This window comes from Felis catus, chromosome A2 (genome assembly GCF_018350175.1).
Source record: "Felis catus isolate Fca126 chromosome A2, F.catus_Fca126_mat1.0, whole genome shotgun sequence".
Lineage (NCBI taxonomy): Eukaryota > Metazoa > Chordata > Mammalia > Carnivora > Felidae > Felis > Felis catus.
The window spans coordinates 105,403,229-105,410,898 of NC_058369.1; positions in this window are offsets into that span (position 1 = coordinate 105,403,229).

Here is a 7,670-nt window from a genome sequence, read left to right on the forward strand (position 1 = left end):
TCCCCATGTGATTTCTTCTTTGATTCATGGATTATTCAGAAAAGAATTACTTAATTTCTAAGTATTTTGCCATTTTCCAGATATTTTTCTGTTACTGTTTTCTAATCTGTGGTCACAAAACATGTATTATATGTTTCTGATTTTTTTGAAATTTATTGAGACTTTTTTATATGCTAGCAAATAATTGGTTTATCTTGCTGAGTGTTCTTTGTGCAGTTGAAAGGAATTTGTGCTTTTAATTGATGGATTTCATATTGTATTAACTTCACTGGATCAAGTTTGTACACAGTGTTATTCAAATTTTCTATACTTTTGTTGATTTTCTGTCTATTTGATCAATTATTTATTATAGTTTTGTCTATTTCTCCATTTAATTGTGCCAATTATTGTTTTGTGGCTTTAAGACTCTGTTAGTAGCTGCATACATGTTGAAAACTGTTATATCTTCTTAAACAATGACTTTTACCACATGAATTTTCCCCTGTATCTCTGGTAATACTCTTTTTCTTGAGGTTTTATTTTTCTTATATTACTATGGTGGTACATTCTTTCTTATGCTTACTGTTTTCATAGTATATTCTCCCCTACTTTTTTTTACTTTATCTATCTTCAAATCTTAGTTTACCTTCAAATAATACAGAAAAATATAAGAACACTGCAATACTATAATTCTATTTACATTTCTTTCTACATTTTGAGCCCTTTTTGGTATATATTTTACTCTATGTATGTTATAAACCCAAACTATATCATAACTATATTCATCAAGATATACAGCTATAGATAGATATAACGGATGAAATACATAAAATAAAGATAATAAAAATTACTGCTATATGTTTATTCATATAGCAGGACTTCTACCTGGTATTATTTCACATTAGCCTAAAGAACTTCTAAAATTTCTGCTAGAAATGTTCTGGTGATCAGAACATCTCCTTGTATTCCAAGTATTCCACATATAGTGTGGTAGGTCATTTGATACTGTCCTGGAGATATCAGATATTTTCTTCCATTTGTCCTTTTTTCTGCTCTTTATATTTGGTTTGTATAATCTCTGTTAATCTGTCTTAAATTTATAGAGTTTTTTCTCTGCTACTTCCAGTTACCTGGTAATACTATGAAGATTTTTTTACGACTGATATTTTATTAATTTTTCTAGTATTTCAATTTTTTAACAGTTCCCATGTTATCCACTTTCTCCACAGACCCTGCAACGTATTTATAATAGTGATTTTAAAGTCCCTTTCAGATAATTTCAACAAATGAGCCATTTTTGTGTATACCTCTATTAACAGTTCACTCTTGACCAAGCTCACACTTTCTTTTGCCTTCACACATCTCATAAGTTTTATTAAATGCTAGATATAAAAAGAGAGAGAGAGAGAGAGAGAGAGAGAGAGAGAGAGACAGAAAGAGAGAAGGCTAAATAGTATTTGCCCTAAAAAATATCTTGCCAGTTTTTCTATTGGACTTCTTTGTTTGGAAGTTTAAGTGTATTAATACTTTGGATTTGCTAAGTCTGGATTCTTTTGAAGCTTTAATTACAGTGTTTAGTTGCTTAAAACATGCTTAGGTTCTCAGCACTGGAAAAGCTCTAGAGATTACTTGTACCTGATAGCTCATCCACTAAAGTGCTACTCTTTTAGCTCAAAAGCCCAGCTTCCAGCACGTCTGAGGGTTGTCTTTATTCCTGTCTTGCCTGTCTTACTGTGCCTGAGTGTAACCCTCTCCACCCCATTGCCTTGACCCAGCCTTCCAAGAGCTGCTGCAGTACAACTTAATGAAGGCTTGGAATCCTCAAAGGGACTGCTCCCAGCAATCCTGCCTCATTCCTGCCTTTCACATACTACTTCTGAGCACTCAGTTAAGACCTTTGGAATAGAGTTAAAGTGTGGATGCACACTTACTCTGACTGGAGCTCCATGAGATTGTCATCTATCATTCCAACCCACACACAACCATTAAACATTGGCTGGTCTCTCTTTATGTCTGTTTATGGTGCATTTATGTAGTATAAAGGCAATGTATGCACCATAAACCGTTCTGTAAAAAAATGAAAGCAGCTGTGATTCTCTCCTCTGTTAGGAAATTCTCATTATCTTTTGGATTTAAATTCATTAAAGTTTGTGTCCTCAGGTCTGATAAGTTCACCACCCCCCCCCCACCCCCCGCCAATTTTTAAAATCCTTTCTTGCTTGTGCTTGTGAACTGAAGCAAAAGTCTCTTGTAACTTCAAAATTTCTGATTGGGCTCTGTATTTTTCCTATATTATAATCCTTTCAGAACACCTCCTCAAGGGTTTCTGGACCCAGTTCTCCACTTTGCCAAAGTGGTGATAACTCCTACTAAAAAACTGAAACTACTTCTTTTCTCCCCTAACCACTTAATTTTGATTGTTCTCCCTTGCATTCATGTCATAAAAAGCTACTTGATCCCTTGTGACTCATATCTGGCCTTGTTTCTTATTCCCTGAGTTTCTCATACCAGTCATGTCTTCCTTCTTTTCTTCCTGTGCATACTTGGGTTTCCCTGTACTTTGAAAACAAGTCTGACCTTTGTGCAGACATATATATATATATATAAGTAGAACTTACCTTAAGGCTTTTGGTTATCATTAACCTCAATTATTGGATTAGTACCTGCCAAAAATGTATTACTCATTTTTGTTGGCTGAACTTGTATTATGTTGGCTTTTTGTTCAGGGTTTCTTATTCTATTTTAAGGATTGCTTCTTCCTGAAACTTTTTGTTTCTTTAATACTAACCATCTTGTCTAACCCTAAAATCTGAAAACACTGCTTCTCAGCTTTTGGACTCACCTTTTGAACTTGACTAGTTATCTAACTGAGCGCATAAAACTTGTTATCATGCTCTGACTTCATCTATATCTATGGCCACTGAAGAAGAAAAATTATTTTTGTCATTACTCCTTCCCTTTAAGTACAAGAACTCCAACTTGCATAGTCCCAGTGTCTTTCAAATAACATACTGGATTTGTTGTCTCACCTGGATTGCTGTTCTGATTATTTAACACATAACCTCAAAATATAAACATAGGCGATAATAATTAACATACTATAATACTATAAGAATATATTCTCTATAGTATCTCTATATGATCTCTATAGAATCTCTAATAATCTTCAGTTTTGAAAACATATGTATATATATTTTTACTATGGTGGGCTTCAACTAATTCTTGACTCCCAGTTGCTATTACTAATCTAATGGCCATCTTGGTCTATCAGCCATCTCATTGATCTCATTACAACAGTTTGTCAGGAAATAAAATATATTAAACAAGTTCATGAAATTTCAAATTATGTAGCTCTATTCCTCAGCTACATCATTGATTTTGTTTAGGTTTAAAAATTTCTTTCTCCAAATTCTATATTTAACTCCTCCCACAGTCTTTCAGGAAATACTCAGTAATAACCACATCCTGTTGATTCTATTTCCCAATTATCCCTACCTATTCATCTTCTCTGTTCCCCAGGCATCATTAACTTTGTTCTGGATCCTTCTCATATTTCTTATCTGGTCAGCCTCCACATCCCATCTACCCACTCCTCATTCATTTTTGGTAACAATTCCAGAATAATCTTTCTAAAATGCATATATGGCCATAATGATTAGCATTAAGTCATAACTCCTTAACGCACAGGATCCTTCATGACTAATTTGTTTTCTCAGTTTTAGCCTAATTTCATTTTGCATTTTTGTCCTCATAGGTAGACCATGTTCTAGTCATACAGATGTTTATAGTTAAATATATCATACTCTTTTATAGCTCCAGGCTTGTGCACACCTTCTTTTCTTGCCGGTAACTCCATTTCCAGCCTTATTCAGCTAACTCCTTCACAAATATCTCCTCCTTTAGGAAGTCTTTATTAATCCCTAAGTCAGAACCAAATGCCATTCTCTATACCTGTTGTGCAAATTCTTATCATAGCACTTATTACACTATGTTGTAATTGTTGATTTACTTAACTCTCTTCCCCACTAGGCTCTAAGTCATATTAATGAATGTGATGCCATCAAAATTAAGAACTTCTGCTCTTTCAAACATAGTTAAGAGAATGAAAGCACCACCGCAAACTGGGGTAAAATTTTTGCACATCATGTCTGATAGAGTCCAGCCTTATTCAGAATTAAAAACTCTCACAACCATAAAAAGAAAACAAAATAATAACAATAAAAAATGGACAAAATTTTGAACACTTCACCAAAAATGTTAAAAAGATGACAAATAAGCACGTGAAAACATGTTCATCAGTAACCCTTAAAACCCTTAATATATATATATATTATATATATATAATATATATATATAATATATATATATATATAATGGAGTATTACTCAAGAATCAAAAAGAATGAAATCTTGCCTTTTGCAACAATGTGGATGGAAGTAGAGTGCATTATGCTAAGCAAAATTAATCAGAGAAAGACAAATATTATATGACTTCAACTCATATGTAGAATTTAAGACACAAAACAGATGAACATAAGGGAAGGGAAGCAAAAATAATATAAAAACAGAGAGGGGGACATAAGAGACTGTTAAATACAGAGAACAAACTGAGGGTTGCTGGTACGGGGGGGGGGATGGGCTAAATGTGTGAGGTGGATTAAGGGGACACTTGTTGGGATGAGCACTGGGTAGTATATGTAGGGGAAGAATCACTGGATTCTACTCCTGAAATCATTATTGCACTATATGCTAAGTAACTTGGATGTAAATTAAAAAAAAATAATAATAATAATAAAATAAAACAAAATAAAGAAAAAAAAAGGGGAGGCACTAGCATTCCCCCCTACCCCCTGCAAAGAAAAGAACACAAGGAAATTTTTGTGGGTGTGAAGAGATTCATTATTTTGATGACGGTTATGGTTTCACAAGTATATACGTATGTTTACACAGCATTCTTCTATCATTCACATACCTTACCATATTTCATTGTTTTGTTGAGTTACCTAGTTAGCTTACTAGATTTTTATCAATATAGATGGACAGATATTGTTTTTGAGATTGATTTCTTAGAGATAAAAAAAGGTCCTTTCAGAAACACACATTGTTTCTGTTCAAAGTAGAATACTGACTTGAATGGACATTGTCCTGTACTGATACCCAATGCCCACTTCTGTATACTAATATTTACTAATATTACTAGTATTTCTTATTAATTTACTAATATTACTAATATAATGCTACTAATATTTTTACTAATATTTTTAAGGTCATCATTATTAATTACTAGTGTTCGAAATCTGAAGAGTAATTTGGAAATCAGCAGAACTGAACATGCGATATTTCACAGTGATATTTAAGAACTTTGAAAAGTTGAAATTAGCATGTCAAAGACATACATTCTGACATATCTCTTACAGATATGCTAGCTTCTATTTGCCTCCTCTGTCTTAAATCTAAACCTAACTGACTCATCCTATGCATTCCTGTGACTCATGAAAATTCCCAGAAATCTTTTCTAGGGATCCCATGTTAGAAAATATAACAAATAATAAGATTAACAGACCAAGCTGTACCAAACTGTCATAATTTAGAAGTCAAGGCATGGAGGAGCTTTAGAAGCAGTGTTTAGGAAGAGACAACAAGCACAATGAAAATTAAAGGACAGTTTGAGGTTAGCACAAAAATCTTAGCACACATTAAGATGAAAATGTAGGGGCGCCTGGGTGGCGCAGTCGGTTAAGTGTCCGACTTCAGCCAGGTCACGATCTCGCGGTCCGTGAGTTCGAGCCCCGCGTCAGGCTCTGGGCTGATGGCTCAGAGCCTGGAGCCTGTTTCCGATTCTGTGTCTCCCTCTCTCTCTGCCCCTCCCCCGTTCATGCTCTGTCTCTCTCTGTCCCAAAAATAAATAAAAAACGTTGAAAAAAAAAAAGATGAAAATGTAAATGAGGGGAACCTGGGTGCTTCAGTCAGTTAAGCCACCAACTTCGGCTCAGGTCATGATCTCATGGCTCCTGAGTTCAAGCCCCGCATCGGGCTCTGTGCTGACAGCCTAGAGCCTAGAGCCTGGAGCCTGCTTCAGATTCTGTGTCTCCCTCTCTCTCTGCCCCTCCCCTGCTCGTGCTCCTTCTCTATCTCTCTCAATAATAAATAACATTAAAAAAAGATTTTTAAGTAAATGTAAATGATATTTTCTCTCTTAAATTAAAACTTTTTAGCTCTATGTAATCAGAAAATCCTAGGAACTCTACGGGTGTTTTGTATTATTGTATGGAGCTGTGTTGTCTAAAAGAATATGTCCCAGCCACATGTGGTTATTGAGAACTTGACATGTGGCTACTCAGAACTGAATCACAAAATTTTTTACTTCATATGAAACAAAATGTAAAATATCTCATTACTTTCTATGAAACAATAATGTCTTAGGCATATTGGGTTATTATAATTAAACCTACAAATTTCCTTTTATTTTTTCTAACATGGCTACTAGAAAAGCTAAAATTACATATATGGCTTAAATTTATTGCTCAATTACATTTTTGTGGGACAGCACTGGTATGAACACTTTCCTCCAGTGCTTGAACTGATAATTGGCATCTCAGAGGAAGAATTTGCATATTTATAGTTAGTTCTTTTAAGTTCTAGTCATTCTATTTTGAATAGAGGAACAAAAGAAGAAAGAATTCTAAAATTTTGATAACAGTGTCATTGTATTTTTTTTTTTGTAATGTTTATTTATTTTGAGAGAAAGAGAGTGAACAGGCGACAGGTAGAGCGAGAGGGAGAGAATCCCAAGCAGGCTCTGAGCTGTCAGTGCAGAGCCTGGACGTAGGGCTCAAACTCACAGACTGTGAGATCATGACCTGAGCTGAAATCAAGTGTCAGACTCTTAACCTATTGAGCCACCTAGGCGCCCCAATGTCACTGCATTCTGAAGGCACTGGAAGGATATCGCTGTGTTGGTGAACAAATATTAACTGGTCGTTTTGTTATAAAAAGAAGTCTCTAGGCTAGTCTCATAAGAGAGAGGTTGAGATAAAGGTAGCCCCAAACTGGTCTGTGCAAGAGAAACTCCCCATTTTCATCTCTAGCAGCTTGAGAAAAAGGGGTTCTGGGCTTCAGAACTTACAGAAAAGCATTTGGGAAAAAGCTCAATGGAGAGTGAGGGTGGGCTGCTGGGGAAGGAGAGATGGAAGAGACTGGGCTTAGGAAGAAGGGGAATCACTACAACATGACTCTTGGCAGAAAATGAACTTCGAACTTTAGTGAAAAATCAGTGTCTGATATTGTTTTAAGTTGTTCCGTTGGTTTTGTTTTTGTTGTTTTTTTGTACTTAAACCACTTTTTAATTTCTACAAGTCTTTGGTAAACTGTTGCACATACAGCTTTTTGTTCATGGTGACTTGTGATATGATGGAAAAGAACTGTGTTTAAACGTGTGGCAAAGGGATATAGAGAGAACAAAGAAGCATCCAGAAGCAGTGACGAGACAGCACACAGTGACCAAGACTTGAGCCAGGAGCTAAGCACATCGAATAATGACAGTAAATTATCAGCAGAGCTGTAAGCCCTTCTTCTCAGAAATATTTAGAAAAACTGGGGAATGCACTCCATTGAGGAAGTGTAATGTAAGTAACTAGAGTCCTTTCTTTGGTGCCTCATAGGTGGAGACAACACCAGGTGAAGTTGTCACAC